This window comes from Aegilops tauschii, chromosome 5 (assembly GCF_002575655.3).
Source record: "Aegilops tauschii subsp. strangulata cultivar AL8/78 chromosome 5, Aet v6.0, whole genome shotgun sequence".
In the NCBI taxonomy this organism is placed as follows: domain Eukaryota; kingdom Viridiplantae; phylum Streptophyta; class Magnoliopsida; order Poales; family Poaceae; genus Aegilops; species Aegilops tauschii.
Window position 1 is genome coordinate 25,876,191 of NC_053039.3, and position 15,321 is coordinate 25,891,511.

Genomic DNA, 15,321 nt, shown 5'->3' on the forward strand with positions numbered 1-15,321 from the left:
ACCATCACTCTGCAGCGTATTTTCCTTTGCCCTCCATTTTCTACACATAAGATCTATATTTACTCTTACCATAAGGTTGGATAACAACGATGGTACTGAAGAAGTTTAGCTCTGCATTGCTCTTGGTTGTACCTTTTGCCTGTATCACTCTACTTACATTTATAGCTACTTGGTTATGTAGCATCACTCCACATCTTATCTTAAATATTCTCCATTTTTTCTAATATTGTCACATCTATATTTACTCTTAACAAAATGTAGAATAAAGGCAATGCTTATGAAGAAGATTCTATGGTAAACTTGTTGAATTGCCCCCCCCCCCCATCAGCATGGACAAGGGCTTTATAGAGCCCGCCTTCACCAATAATGTAAATTTGTCCTTCTCAAGCCTTCAAACTTTGTTGTGTATATTTGGTTAGGCATGACTGCAACAGCTGTTTATTTTTTGTGTTTGCATCAAATTGCATGTTTAAAGTTTATTATGTACTCCAGTTCATAAACAAAAGTTTATCCTTCTCAATTTAAGTTTTCAGTTGTACAACCAAGTTCCTTCTGCATACCATGTAAATTAAACTATACAGAGCAAGTGATCTTATTTTGCCAATCTGAAATGGGATAAATTAACAGCACACTAACCATTGATACTTATGAGTTCTTGATCTATAATCCAGTGGTGTCGTGAAGCTGCCAACTCCTTCACAATGTCATTTCCTGCCATGTCTTGACCTGAACAATACCATATTGTGTTAATGCTATTTTAAACTGTGTCACTTTATTCGTCAGTAAGAAATGTGATGAATTGTCAGCACTGATACTTGTATGTGCAAAACCTGTCATCTGTCTGCTTGTCTATCTTTCAGAGTGAGGAGGATATAAGTGTCGAACAAGTGAAGTCTCACCAGCTTGCTCAGCTGCTTGCGCTGCAGCTCCCGAGCAGGGCTAACCTTTCTTGAACTCTATTGAAGTGCTGTCTGTTTTGAATATTATTTTGTCGGCGTGTTTAGTTGCACTGGTGGCGATCTTTGATGCCCAGTGTATGTAATCTGTTGTCTACTTGTGCTTTATTATCATAGTGGCGAACTTTGATGCCCAGTGGATATAATATGCCGTAATTTCTTTATTGTATAGTCTAGGTTTTTTTCTTATTCATGATGCTGCTGTTATTTTACTGTATATATATCATGTCTTCATAGTAAACCGGCCAAACCGTAAAATTATGGTACATAATCGGGCCGTCATGCAAATCACCATGTATGATCCGCATCATGGGCCCCATCATCTTGGTCCGTTAACAGGCCTAAATGTAAACTGGCCCACTGGTAGATTCTGGCAGTAAACCGCCGGCCCTATTTTCCCAAGAAAACTCAATGGTCCTTTAGGAGGCTGAAAAGTAGGTTGGGCCTGAAACGTGCCGAACAGCTCACGGGCCGGCAGCAGGCCGAAATAGACCCCGGCCCATGAATGCGCCAATCAAATCATGGGCTTATAACAAGCCAAAATTTTCTCGGTCCTTGTTTGGCCCAATCAGATTATCGGCTGCGAGCAGGCCGGATGCAAACTGGGCCGTAGTTAGGCCCAACTATATGACGGGCTTTTAACTGGCCGAAATTAATATAGGGCCGAAATGTTAAACGGGCCCTTAATAGGCCGAAACTAATATTAGGCCGAATTACTAAATGGGCCTTTAGCAAATGAGCCCTAAAGCGTAGCGTCCAGTTGACGGGCCCAATCTGATATGGGCCATATTTTAGCCCAAAGCCTCTTAAAGGGCCGGACCTGATCTGGGCCGTAATTTGGCCCAGAACATGGTAGGCTTTTAACGGGCCGGATCTCATATGTGCCATTATTAGGCCCAGAACGTGGCAGGCCATTAATGGACCGGATCAAATATGGGCCGGCATTTGGCCCAAAACATGGCAGCCAGTTAATGGGCCGGCTTACTAGGGTCCTCAAAATCTTGTGGGCCTACAGCTGGGCAGGCCCATTAATGTCGGCGAAATCACGTGGGCCTTTAGCTGGGCCGGCCCATTATGGTCCACAAAAATCTTGTGGGCCTTCACCTGGGCCAGCCCATTATAGCCCGCAAAATTCTTGGGGGCCTTTACCTGGGCCGGCCCATTATGGCCCGCAAAATCTTGTGGGCCTTTAGCTGGGCCGGCCCATTATGGTCCGCAAAATCTTGTGGGCCTTTAGTTGGGCCGGCCCATTTAAACTTTATGGGCCACTTTTGGGACGGTCCACGTTTTAACATAACATAGGCGCATCTCGCCCATTGGATGAGTGACACCTGTGCGAACACGGAGCTGACACGTGTTTCCTCCAGCCAATGATTATTTTACACGTGGAAAATCTCCATTGGTCGGGGCTGTTAACGGGTTATCGGATCCAAAACCGGACCCGATAGCTTAACGGCGTTCCGTTACGGTGGATGCCACGTGTCGGTCACCCTTGACGAAAGCACTTCTGTGACGCGCGATTTATCGTCATGGAAGTGGACACTTCCGTGATGATAATTTTGGTAATTTCATGGAACACTTCTACGACAGCACATGTATGACTATCTTGATTCTGTCATAAATCTGTCATGGATGTCTATGCATCAGAAAACGTGACCTACTGTAACAAACACGTATCATCACGGAAGTGTTTTTTTGGTAGTGCAAGGGGTACAAAGAGGGACCCTACTTTTGTACACCGACACTTCTAAGATCAGAATGTTGCAATTCCCATATTTGTTTGTGGTACTTATCCTTTTATATCATTTGTGGACAAGCACGCGTTCTATCAAATTCTGAATTTATGGATTCTTCAACAAAAAAAGTAAAATTATTTGCAAGGTATTGAAAATAGAAGTTCTAAATTGTGATCGTATATGTGGTACGCCTCCTTTGGGTGAATATTTTTGAAAATGGCAGCCCTACAATGTTTATATCTGTCTGGAAGATGGGGCAGCACCATTCAGGTGCTTCCATTGTTCATGTCATAAGGAGTGCACACACACACTCCATGCACCAGCCCATAGCTATATCTAGCCTCGCACAAGTGTGACCATATAAGGGATCAGACGCTCTCATCTTGTGTTGACATTTCTAATGTGCTCGCTTTATATTTGTTATGGTCGATCTCTGTTCATTTCCAAATTCACAAGTGTATTATTTTTCAATCAGGGATAGAACAGGCTGGATGCCTCAGACCTAAGGGGTCTGCTGGCATGTCTTGATAGTATGTATGTCATGTATACCGGTATCATATTCCATCAGTCTAATTTGTTTGTTTTTGTTCTTTTTAGAAGGCATCAATAAAATGTTTGATGTATGTCATGTGTGCTTCACACTTTCTCATCCTTCCCAAAAATATTGCTACACTTCAATCTACAATGTGCATAAAACGTGCTGAGAGCCTGACTCGAGTTGCCCGTTGTCTGTTGTCGGGAGATGGAAAATAAATACCCGAACAATGGACCCGACTCCTGCACGACAACAACCCGAAGAAAAAGTTTAGCTTTTTTTGGTCAAAATGTATCATCCACTTTTCTAAAAATGAAGTCGTGCTTTTCAAAATGTGTAAATTCCATGTACGTCTTTGAAATTTTGGCTTTGTGGATGTTGTCTTGAAGAAGAGGTGGCACGGTCAGCTAACGAGTCGAAGTAGGTCGGCATGTTGTATGTTGGCTTGAAGAAGAAGCGACACGGTCACTTGACGAGTTGAACCCCCGGGTCCAGCCAAGGTGTCAAAGCCTCCATGTCAGCTGACGATTCGAAGCAGGTCGGCGTGTTGGATGTTGGCTTGAAGAAGAGGCGACATGCTGATGCCGACACATGTCAAAAATTTTGATGCGGTCGATGCCAGGTTGATGAAGTAACTGCATGGCGATGATAGTGTACCCGCCCTGTGTAATTCGTGGGGCGATCATATTGGTGATGATTTAGCCTTCGTGATGCCGAACTCTTGGTCGCCTCACCAAGGTGATGATCCAATGAGGTTGACCTCGGCTCGATGAAGCGATGATCTATCTAGGGTAGGTCGGCAGCCCTGGAGCAACGTTGTCGTGCTGGTTTGACACCAACGCGACGGTGAAGATTACCTTGAAAAAGGATTTAAAATTTGTGGGCATGTGTTTGAGAACAACACACAATACTCTAAGAAAAAAATTCCTCGAGAAAGGATGTCCAATAGCACGTTCATGCAGAAATATCAGAAATTGATGCACTCCTCGGACTCGACCCGGAGTTTGAACTGTCGGTTCTAGCTAAAATTTTGAGGGGTGGTCGATATAAAAATTCCATAGACAATGAACGGTTGGATATTCCAAAGAATGTCCCAGCTAGACGTTGTACTCCTCGCTCTATCTCATCTAGATTCCTGTCCAGATTCGACAGCGCTCAGGTATATCAGAGATTCGTCCATTGGAACACAATGGAATTTTACAGGTTTGTTCTAGAATCAATTTCGCACAATTCCACCAAAGCAATCGTCAAAGCGACACTCGAGGTGGCAGGGACGGCGAACGCGAAACCACTGTCCAGAAAACCAGCACGGTTGCTTGAGAACAATGTTGACATTGAGCCCCCGAGCTCCATGGATGATTCTCCCATGATAGATCGGAGTTGATGTTGATGAAAGCTTATCATGCCTTAACTCTCGATGGAGGAGGTACGATCCGCTAACTAGAGATTTGGGCATGGAAGTCACGCCATGAAGATCTAAGTCGTTGACCGATGGTACCATTCATCCTTTTTTCGATCACATAGCGGAACTATCAATGAAAGCACGAATGTTGGTGTGAAACCAGTAGACCTCGGATAGGGGGGGGGCGAGCTACGAGATATGATCAATGGGTCAAAAGAGACAAGGGACACGATGTTTTTACCCAGGTTCGGACCCTCTTTGAGGAGGTAATACCCTACGTCCTGATCTTGCTTATATTATGGGTGTATCAAAGTAGAGAGTTGATCTTGCTTATATTAAGTTGTGGTCTACACCCTAGGGGTAATGATTATGATGATGATGAATGTGAGATGTTGTGTATCGACTAGCCTAGCCTCGGCTTATATAACGTACCAGAGGCCTAGGATAACAAGAGTCCTAGATGGGTACATTGGTGGAGAGGAGTCCTTCTCTTGATCATCAAGTCTTGTGGAATCTTCCTTGTATATGCCATGTGCTGCCCGAAGTGGCCCATTAGTGAACCGCCATGGGGGTCCTTGGCCCAACCCACTGGTCGGGAGATGACGTGGTGAGTACCTCTAGTCATGGACATTGTCAATAAGCACGACAGTTTCGATTCAGAATACAAGATCTCTCTTGCGTCCGTACATCCGCCCCTCGTCGCCGGCATGCAAAAGTTGTCAATAGAAGTAACATCAATTGCGGACGAGCTTCCGTTGGAGAAGTTGTAACTGATGCCAAGTGAAGGAGTTAAGACGAGGTTTCTTTATGAGGTCATGTGTCTATGTCAAGCACTACTGGAATCAGCGCCTTTACCGAGTGCCTAAAAAACTCGGCAAAGGTTTTGCCGAGTGTTGTACTCGGCAAAGGACTCCCAGCATACCCCCTTCCATCAAACAGAAGTTTTCCAAGAACCATTTGTTAGACTCTCTGCAACAAGTTTGTCGAGTGTTTTCATCGTGCTCGGCAAAGGTTTAAACTTCGTAAAACATAACTAACGGAGAACTAAATGTTAGGTTTAATCTTGTCATGTTCATGTATCAGCATAGTTTCCTTTCGTTATGCATGTAGCATGGTCTAGGAGTAGGCGAGTAGCTAGCCGCAGATGCTTCGGTTGAGTGCGCGAAGATGTCGAGATGTCGGGCTGCTGTGCGATACGGCAACACCGTGAGATGCGGCAAGGCGCGATGGAGGCTGGAAAGCGTGCATGGTGAGATGCTATTGCCGTGTGAGGCGGCGAACAGGCGAGGTACCAAAGTGCCGTGTGAAGCGGCTGCACAAGGATAAGAGCCAGCGGCCAGTAGGAGTCCAGCCGAGTGGATCAGCAAGTCTGTTCTGGCCTTGAGAAGAGGTCCTAGTATTAGATGTGGTCAAGTTTGTTAGCTGCATGTCCAGATCGTGTAGCTGTTGAGAGGACGCTGCGCATGTAGGGGACGTGGGCGTGCATGCGGTGGGTTGTTAGTGCATGGAGCAAATTAGTTGGTTAGTGGCCAAGCGTGATGGCCGGGTTAGTGGGCGTGTCCAACCCTTGGTGTATATATACCTGCATTGAGTTAATGAAAAGTGTTAAGGCCGTGAGGGCCGGAGAAAACAATGTAGCATGTGTGTTCTCACCGGGAGCAACATAGCAAAGCTGGCTTTCTCCACGGTGAAGTGTGTGTTCTTGTGTGATACAAGAGAGAGAGTTGTGGGAGTCAGCTCGAGGTAGAAGAAGAGCGGCGCCGCGAGGATGCGGCGCCAACACTAAAAAGGAGGAAAACAGTCAGTTTGCTAGGTGTCAATGTTTTGCCGAGTGTTGCACTCGGTAAAACTTTTTTGTAGAACAAAAAGACACCGGCGCCGGCGCTGATGGCTGGAGCTTGTCGCGCTTGCGGTAGGTCAGGCTCAAGACAACGGACGGCTCTACCTATTTTTGTCTAGGTGCTCAGCGCATCAGTACACACGCACATATCAGCCGGTGAGCTTCTAATCCAAAGCATATACGCCCATCATGCCAGCCGAGCCACATGCATACATCAATACACAATAAACTGGCATGCATGCATCAACATGCCAACATAGCACACGCAGGTACAATTGTAGACAACACACACGCATCACGCCGGCAAGCCGCATAACGAGTTGAAGCCTTTGATCTCCGAGATGCCGTAGATGTCCAGGCCACTGCCATGCTCGAGGTTGAACTCGGCCAGCGTCACGAGGAGCTGGCCGAAGAGCACGCTGCACAGGGCGCCGCCCACGTCGCTGGTCTTCTGCTCTTCTCCGGTGGCCAGTGGTGAACAGTGAGATGTGCTTGGTGTGAGAAGATAGAGAATAAAGAGAGAGGAGGTGTTCGTGGTTGTGATTGACATGGAGGAGATAAGGAGAGAGAGAGGGGAAGGCACGGTGAGATATAGCTAGATGGAAAGCTGCCACGTGATCCATCCATGTGATTTCCTGTGATTGGTCGAGAGTGTGCTTTCTCTTTGCCAATCAGTAAAGGCATGACTTTTACCGAGTGTAACATCTCATAAATACCAAAAAAATAGAAATATTGCAAATGAACCAAAAACTTGGGAATTGTCATCAAATATTGTCTACTTTATGTGAAAATTGGAGTGGAGCCATTTTGCATCCTATTTTTTGTACTTGCTTCACAAAAGATACACATTTTTTACATTTAGAAAATAGTAAATAATTTTGTTGTACAAAACAGGTAGAAAATCTATTTGGCAACATTGTTTGTAATGGTACGTGTCAAATGTGTGCACATTACAATAAACTATGCAGTGAATATGGCGATCACCTTGGTCATTTGACATGAAAGTCATGAATGTCCGTACACGATAGCCCATTTTGTAAAGGATTTTTTATTCAAAATTGTCATATTGAAAGTTCGGCATTTTTCCTCGCAACTAATACACATAAAAGGATTCCATGCGAAAGGATTGCATTTTGTGAACTTGTATTCTTTCATTCAAAACGGGGTCAAAATGGCCGGCATGGCTATTCATGAGAAGGGGTCGAATCTCTCAAAGCTCTAAGTGGTTCTTCCACATAATGACTAGTTGTGTACCTAAACATGTGTTTTGTTAATTTTGAGGACAGAGCTATCACACACTTAAAGTTCAAATTTGAATTACTTTCAGGAAATCAACATAAAGTCATTGAAATGTGCGGAAGTAACTAGAGATCTAGAAAATTTATAGAACTTGGGAATTGTCCAGTACATGCGGTCTACTTTATGTGAAAATTAGAGTGGTACCAATTTGCATCGTGGTTTTTGTACTTGCTTCACAAAAAATACCCATTTTTTACACATAGAAAATAGAAAATGATTTTATTGTATAAAAAGATGAAAACTCTATTTGGCAACATTGTTTGCATTGCCAATATGCACCGATATATCCAAGTTCACCACATTATCATAAACTATGCAATGAATATAGTCCTCACCTTAATTGTTTGGCTTGAAACTCATAGCCCATTTTGTGAAGGATTTTTTTTTCAAAATTGTCGTAATGTAAGTTAGGCATTTTTCCTCACAAATAGTACACATAAAATGAGTCCATGCGAAAGGATTGCAGTTTATGAACTTTTATTCATTTTCTTTCATTTTTTAAAGGGTTCAACATGACCGGCAGGACTATTTATAGCAAGGAGTTGAACATTTCCAAACTATAAGTGGTTCTTCCATTTAATGAATACTTGTGTACCTAAATATGTTGTTTGCTAATTTTTAGGACAGAGCTATCACACAATTGCAGTTCAAATTGAATTACTTTCGGGAAATCAGCATAAAGTCATTTAAATGTGTGAAAGTAACTAGAGACCTAGAAAATCTATAACACTTGGTAGTTTTCCATCAAATATGGCCTACTTCATGTGAAAATTAGGATAGAACTATTTTGCACCCAGGATTTTGTAATTGCCTCACAAAAAATACACATTTGATACTTAGAAAATTGAAAATGATATTTTCTGACAAAAAGTTCAAAACACTGTTTGGCAACATTGTTTGTAATGGAAGGATTCACCTATATGCCCAAGTTCACCACATTATCATAAACCATGGAATGAATATGGTCATTGCGTTGGTCATTTGAGACCAAATTTTTCATGGGAAAAAGTGTAAATAATATGGCCTGAAATATAAAAGTTGCCAACATAAAATTATCAGTCTCATCAAAATGAACAACTTTGATTTTTGAAGCATCTTCATCCGAGGTCGTATGCAACTGCTACAGCCAAAACAATGCATTGTAGCTAAGACCCCCTTTTGCCGAGTGGGACACTCGGCAAAGACCCCCTTTTTCCGAGTTTAGCACTCGGCAACACCCCGGTTGCCGAGTTTTGTTGTTTTACCGAACGTTTCGTTGACTATACTCGGCTAAGTACCTGTTTGCCGAGTTTTGATTTATGCCAAGTACTTCTTTGGTATGAACTTGGCAAAGATACTATTGCCGACTGCGTAACATATTGCACTCGACAAAGATCCTAGCACTCGGCAAAGACGAAAATTCCAGTAGTGAAGCTTTAAAAGAGCGAGTGCTTGTGTTTAGCCAGTTTCTTGAACCATTGGACTTGATCATGGAACAGCCGAGGAAAGAGTTCAATTGGACTAAACGCAACGAGCTCTTGTATATGAGTGGAAATGTCTCCGTTAAAACCCACAAGGCCTTGATGGTGGACTTCAATTATATGGAAAGCGAGGCCAAGGTGATGCTTGCAACAACCAAGGTGTGTGGAGAAGGTATTACCCTCTTTGGAGCATCGCGTGCGGTGCCCCTCAATGTTGTGTGGAACCCTTCTGTCCGAAGGTAGGCGATGGGACGTGCATATCGAATTGGTCAGCAAAAGATTGTCCATACATACAATCTAATCTCAGAAAGAACACAAGAGAAGGGCAAATATGCTATACAAGCTAAGAAGGAGCAAATGTCCAATTGTTGTTTTCAAGTGAGCCACAGCCGGCGGAGTGCAACCCGTCATCAGAATTTATTTCCATTGATAGGATTTTGGAACAAATGACAGAAGATGAAAATCTGAAAGAGATTTTTGTGAATGTACTCCCATCATAGTGACAATAGAACGTATAGACCACTGGTAAGTGGAAGCTTCTAAGATCAGATTATTGTAATTCCCATATTTGTTTGTGGTACTTATCCTTTTATATCATTTGTGGACAAGCACGCGTTCTATCAAATTCTGAATTTTTGGATTCTTCAACAAAAGAATTAAAACTATTTGCAAGGTATTGAAAATAGAAATTCTAAATTGTGATCGTATATGTGGTACGCCTCCTTTGGGTTAAAAATTTGAAAATGGCAGCCCTACAAATTTTGTATCTATCTGGAAGATGGGGCAGCACCATTTAGGGGCTTCCATTGTTCATGCCTTAAGGAGTGCACACACACACTCCATGCACTAGCCCATAGCTATAGCTAGCCTCGCACAAGTCTAACCCTATAAGCGATCAGGCGCTCTCATCCTGTGTTGACATTTCTAATGTTCTCGCTTTATATTTGTTATGGTGGATCTCTATTCATTTCCAAATTCACAAGTGTATTATTTTTCAATCGGGGATAGAACAGGCTGGATGCCTCAGACCTAAGGGGTCTGCTGGCATGTCTTGATAGTATGTATGTCATGTATACCGATATCATATTCCATCAGTCTATTTTGTTTGTTTTTGTTATTTTTAAAAGGCATCAATACAATGTTTGATGTATGTCATGTGTGCTTCACACTTTTTCATCCTTCCCAACAACAGCTGCTACACTTCAATCTACAATGTGCGTAGAAGGTGCTGAGAGCCTGACTCGAGTTCCCCATTGTCTATCGTCGGGAGATGGAAAAGGAATACCCAGGCAATGGACCTGGCTCCTGCATGAGAACAACCTGGAAAAAAAGTTTAGCTTTATTTTGGTCAAAATGTATCATCCACTTTTCTAAAAATGAAGTGGTGCTTTTCAAAATGTGTAAATTCCATGTACTTCTTTAAAATTCTGGCATTTTGAATGTTGTCTTGAAGAAGAGCCGGCACGGTCAGCTAATGAGTCAAAGCAGGTCGCCGTGTTGTATGTTGGCTTGAAGAAGAAGCGACACGGTCACCTGACGATTCGAAGCCCCCGGTCCAGCCGAGGTGTCAAAGCCTCCATGTAAGTTGATGATTCGAAGCAGGTCGGCGTGTTGGATGTTGGCTTGAAGAAGAGGCGACATGCTGATGCCAACGCATGTCAAAATTTGTGACGCGGTCGATGCCAGGTTGATGAAGTAACTGTGTGGCGATGATAGTGTCCCCACCCCGTGTAATTCGTGGGGCGACGATTGGTGATTATTTAGCCTTCACCATGCCGAACTCTTGGTCGGCTCACCAAGGTGATGATACAATGAGGTTGACCTCGGTTCGATGAAGCGATGATCTATCTAGCGCAAGTGGGCAGCCCTGGAGGAATGTTGTCGGGCTGGTTTGACACGAACGCGACGGTGAAGATTACCTCGAAAAAGCCTATAAAATTTGTGGCCAAGTGTTTGAGAATAACACAAAATACTCTATGAAAAAAATCCTTCAGAAAGTATGTCCAATATCGCGTAGATGCAGAAATCTCCGAAAATTGATGCACTCCTCAGACTCGACCCGGAGTTTGAACGGTCGGATCGAGCTGGAATGTTGAGAGTAGGTCGGTATAAAAATTCCGTAGCCAAAGAACGGTTGGATATTCCAAAGCATGTCCCCGCTGGACTCTATACTCCTCGCCCTAAACACATCTTGATTCCGACCAAGATTCGACAACGCTCCAGTATATCGGAGATTACCGGAGATTCGTTCATTGGAACACAATGAAATTTTAGAGGTTTGTTCTAGACTCAATTCTGCACAATTCCACCAAAGCAATTGTCAAAGCGACACTCGAGGTGGCAGGGATGACAAACACGAAACCACTATCCTGAAAAGCTGCACGGTTGCCTAAGAACAATGTTGACATTGAGACCCCCAGCTCCATGGATGATTCTCCCGTGATAGATCCTAGTTGATGTTGATGAAAGCTTATCATGCCTCAACCCTCGATGGAGGAGGTATGATCTGCTAACTAGAGATTTGGGCACCGAAGCCACGTCATGAAGATCTAAGTCGTTGACCGATGGTCCCATTTATCCTTCTTTCAGCCACACAGCGGAACTCTCAGTGAAAGCACCAATGTCGGTGTCAAAACCAATAAGCTCGGGTAGGGGGGGGGGGCAAGCTATGAGATATGATCAATGGGTAAAACCCTACGTCCTGCTCTTGCTTATATTATGGGTGTATCAAAGTAGAGAGTTGATGTACCTCGAGATCATAAGTTGTGGTCTACACCCAAGGGGGAATGATGATGATGAATGTGAGATGTTGTGTATCGACTAGCCTGGTCTCGGCTTATATAATGTACCGGAGGCCTAGGATAACAAGAGTCCTAGACGGGTACATTGGTTGTTAGGAGTCCTTATCTTGATCATCGAGTCTTGTGGAATCTTCCTCGTATATGTCATGTGCTGCCCGAAGTGGCTCATTAGTGAACCGCCACGGGGGTCCTTGGCCCAACCCACTGATCGGGAGATGATGTGGTGAGTACCCCTAGTCTAGGATATCTTCAATAAGCGCAACAGTTTCGATTCAGAATACAGGATCTCTCTTGTGTCCGTACATCCGCCCCTCGTCGCCGGCATGCAAAAGTTGCCAAAAGACGTAACATCTACTGTGGACGAGCTTCTGTTGGAGACGTTAAGACTGATGCCACGTGAAGGAGTTAAGACAAGATTCGTTTATGAGGTCGTGCCTCTATGTGAAGCACTACTGGAATCAGCGCCTTTACCGAGTGCCTCAAAAACTCGGCAAATGGCAAAAAAACTCGGCACAGGTTTTGCCGAGTGTAGTACTCGGCAAAGGACACCCAGCATACCCCCTTCCGGCAAACAGAAGTTTGCCGAGAACCATTTGTTGGACACTTGGCAACAAGTTTGTCGAGCGTTTTCATGGTGCTCGGCAAAGGTTTAAACTCCATAAAAAAGAACTAACGGAGAACAAAAAGGGAGGAAATCAGTCAGTTTGCATGGTGTCAATGTTTTGCCAAGTGTTCCACTCAGTAAAACTTTTTTGCAGAATAAAAAGACACTGGCGGCGGCGCCGATGGCTGGAGCTGGTCGCGCTTGCGGTAGGGCGAGGCTCAAGACGACGGACGGGTCTACCTATTGTTGTCTAGGTGCTCATCACATCAGTACTCTCGGTGTATAAAATTAGGGGCTCTCCTTTTGACCCCTCTATTTGTGCACGGGCAGTCAGAGCAGCACCTGTGGCCACACTTAGCAGGGCAAAGGGAGGAAGTAGAAGCACAAGAATACCAGAGCGGCGTTCCGGCCAAAAGCACGAGACGGGCAAAGCAACGCCAAGATCAGAGACACGAAGAGCAAGAGGGCGAGGTGGACTCCCCTGGCAAGACACCGTCTTGCCCGCACGTAGAGATCACCTCTGCGGCCCCGGCAAGAGCCTTGCCGGGGCAACTTGCCCAAACACCAGCAGACTACACCACCCTTGAGCCCGAGGGTCCCAACGCCATCAACCACGTTGGAACCAAGGCTCGGGAGGCACCTCCATGACGGCATCCAGATCTTTGTGAAGACAATAAGCACACAAGATCAGATGAGAACCAGAAGACGACGACCCTCGGCAAGATCCTGGCTAAGGAAATCCACAAGACCCCCGGCAAGATCATTGCCGGGGACGACCGTGATGCCATGGCAAGACCCTTGCCAAAGACACCCGCAGGGCCACAGCCAGGCCCACGTCTGCCAAGACTCCACCGCCATTCCCATGCAGCTGCCAGCCCAACCAGCTGGGCAGGCACCTGTATGGCAACATGCGGCCTCCAGGCCAACTCGGCAAGCATCTACATGGTGGCATGCAGATCTTCGTGATACACTGTATACCTTTCCACCTCCTGTGTGTCACTGTGGCGACCCCTTTTGACTATAAAAGGAGGCTCTAGGTGTACAAGAGGACGATTCAGATCTTTTGGACTACGAACGCACTACAACTAGTTCGAAAGCTCAAGACCACTCTAATATACACCAAAGCAGGACTAGGGTATTACGCATCCTTGCGGCCCGAACCTGGGTAAACAATATTTGTGCTGGCTACCAGACCCGCTCTTTGCGGCCCGAACCCAGGGATTCCATAGGTGTCGTTTCCCCGACATCTTTGGCGCGCCAGGTAGGGGTGCGCAGTTGTGAAAAACCGATCTAGTAGTTGATTTAGTAGTTCTTCATCTCCATGGCTCCCAAGAAGAAGACGATCACGGCGATCGGTTCATCGGGGGTTGAACGGACCGTACCAGTGCGGGTGAGTGGTGAGGCGGTCGCGGGAGGGAGCCATGGCGCGGCCCGCGAGCACCCACATCGCTCTGGCAGTCAAAGCGTGGCGAGCGGCGTTGTTCGTGCACGAGACGACGGGCCGCGCACCGCCAAATCCAAAGACGAAGCCGGCCCCCCCGCAGGCGGCGCAGGGCCCTCCAAGGGTGGCGTCGTGCCACCCATTGGTGGCGCGGCGACTTCCAAGGCGCCTATGCCGGCGCCCACGACGCGCTCTTCCCAGGTTGTGCGCGACGAGCAGCATCACCATGCTGGTGACCCCGGGCGCCGCCGTGGGAAGAATCCTGCGCCTCATTTGCGGGACGTAGAAGGCCAGCATGCGCGCCAAGGCGCTTGTCAGATCTCGGGTTCCGGCAAAACCCTTAAGGTTCGAACTCTGGGGTGCGCGCGAAGATCTCTCCCTCACAGATCACGCCCTCACACACTCCGCGATCTCTAAGCTAGCTCCACGAACTCGCAACACAAGGGACACAGGAATTTTACTGAATCGGGCCACCGTTGTGGTGTAATACCCTACTCCAGTGTGTGATGGTGGATTGCCTCTTGGGCAGAGGATGAACAATACAAGGGGAAGAACAGCCTCTTGAGGTGAGGTGTTCTTGTGCTTGGTCAACTTGTGTGGGTGAGGATTGCTCAAGGTGAGATCTATCCGTCCTACTGTGGTGGCTAGTCCTATTTATAGAGGCCCCGGTCCTCTTCCCAAATATTGAGCGGGAAGGGATCCCACAACGGCCAATTTGAAAGGGGACAACTAGTACAGCTTATCCTGACAAAAGTAGTCTTTACCTGCCAAAGGCGCTGGTGGTGACGTCGTCTTGGGCTCCACGGTGACCCCCGTCCTGCCGTCCTGCCGTCCTGCCAAAGTATAGAAACCTTTGCCTATTGCCTCGGAACTCCTCGCCTGCGCTTGCCTCCTTAGCACCAAAGTGGAAACAAGGACACAGAGCGCGCTGGCACCCGCCTGGCGCCCGCCTGGTCTCGATCATCATGGCTCACATCATAAGAACCTCGCGAGGTTTGCCTTGCCTTGATCTCTCCGCTCCTCGCGAGACAGCCTGGTGAGCGGCCGCTCCCGAGGAGGTCTTGCGTCGTCCGCCTCGCGAGGCTTGGCCACTCGCGAGGCTTGGCCACTCGCGAGGGTCTTGAGTGCTTGTTGGTGAAGATGGGCCGTACGGGCCCGCTCGCAGAGCCACGCCGTGGGCTGCAGGTAGGCAAGTCTGGGGACCCCCATTCACAGAACGCCAACAGTAGCCCCCAGGCCCAAGGCGC

The 15,321-nt window shown here is 46.2% G+C and overlaps 1 pseudogene; it reads left to right on the forward strand.

The window, feature by feature from the left end:
• Positions 1 to 9,237: 9,237 nt before the first annotated feature.
• On the forward strand, positions 9,238 to 9,728 carry LOC141022282 (SNF2 domain-containing protein CLASSY 4-like; annotated as a pseudogene).
• Positions 9,729 to 15,321: the final 5,593 nt, after the last annotated feature.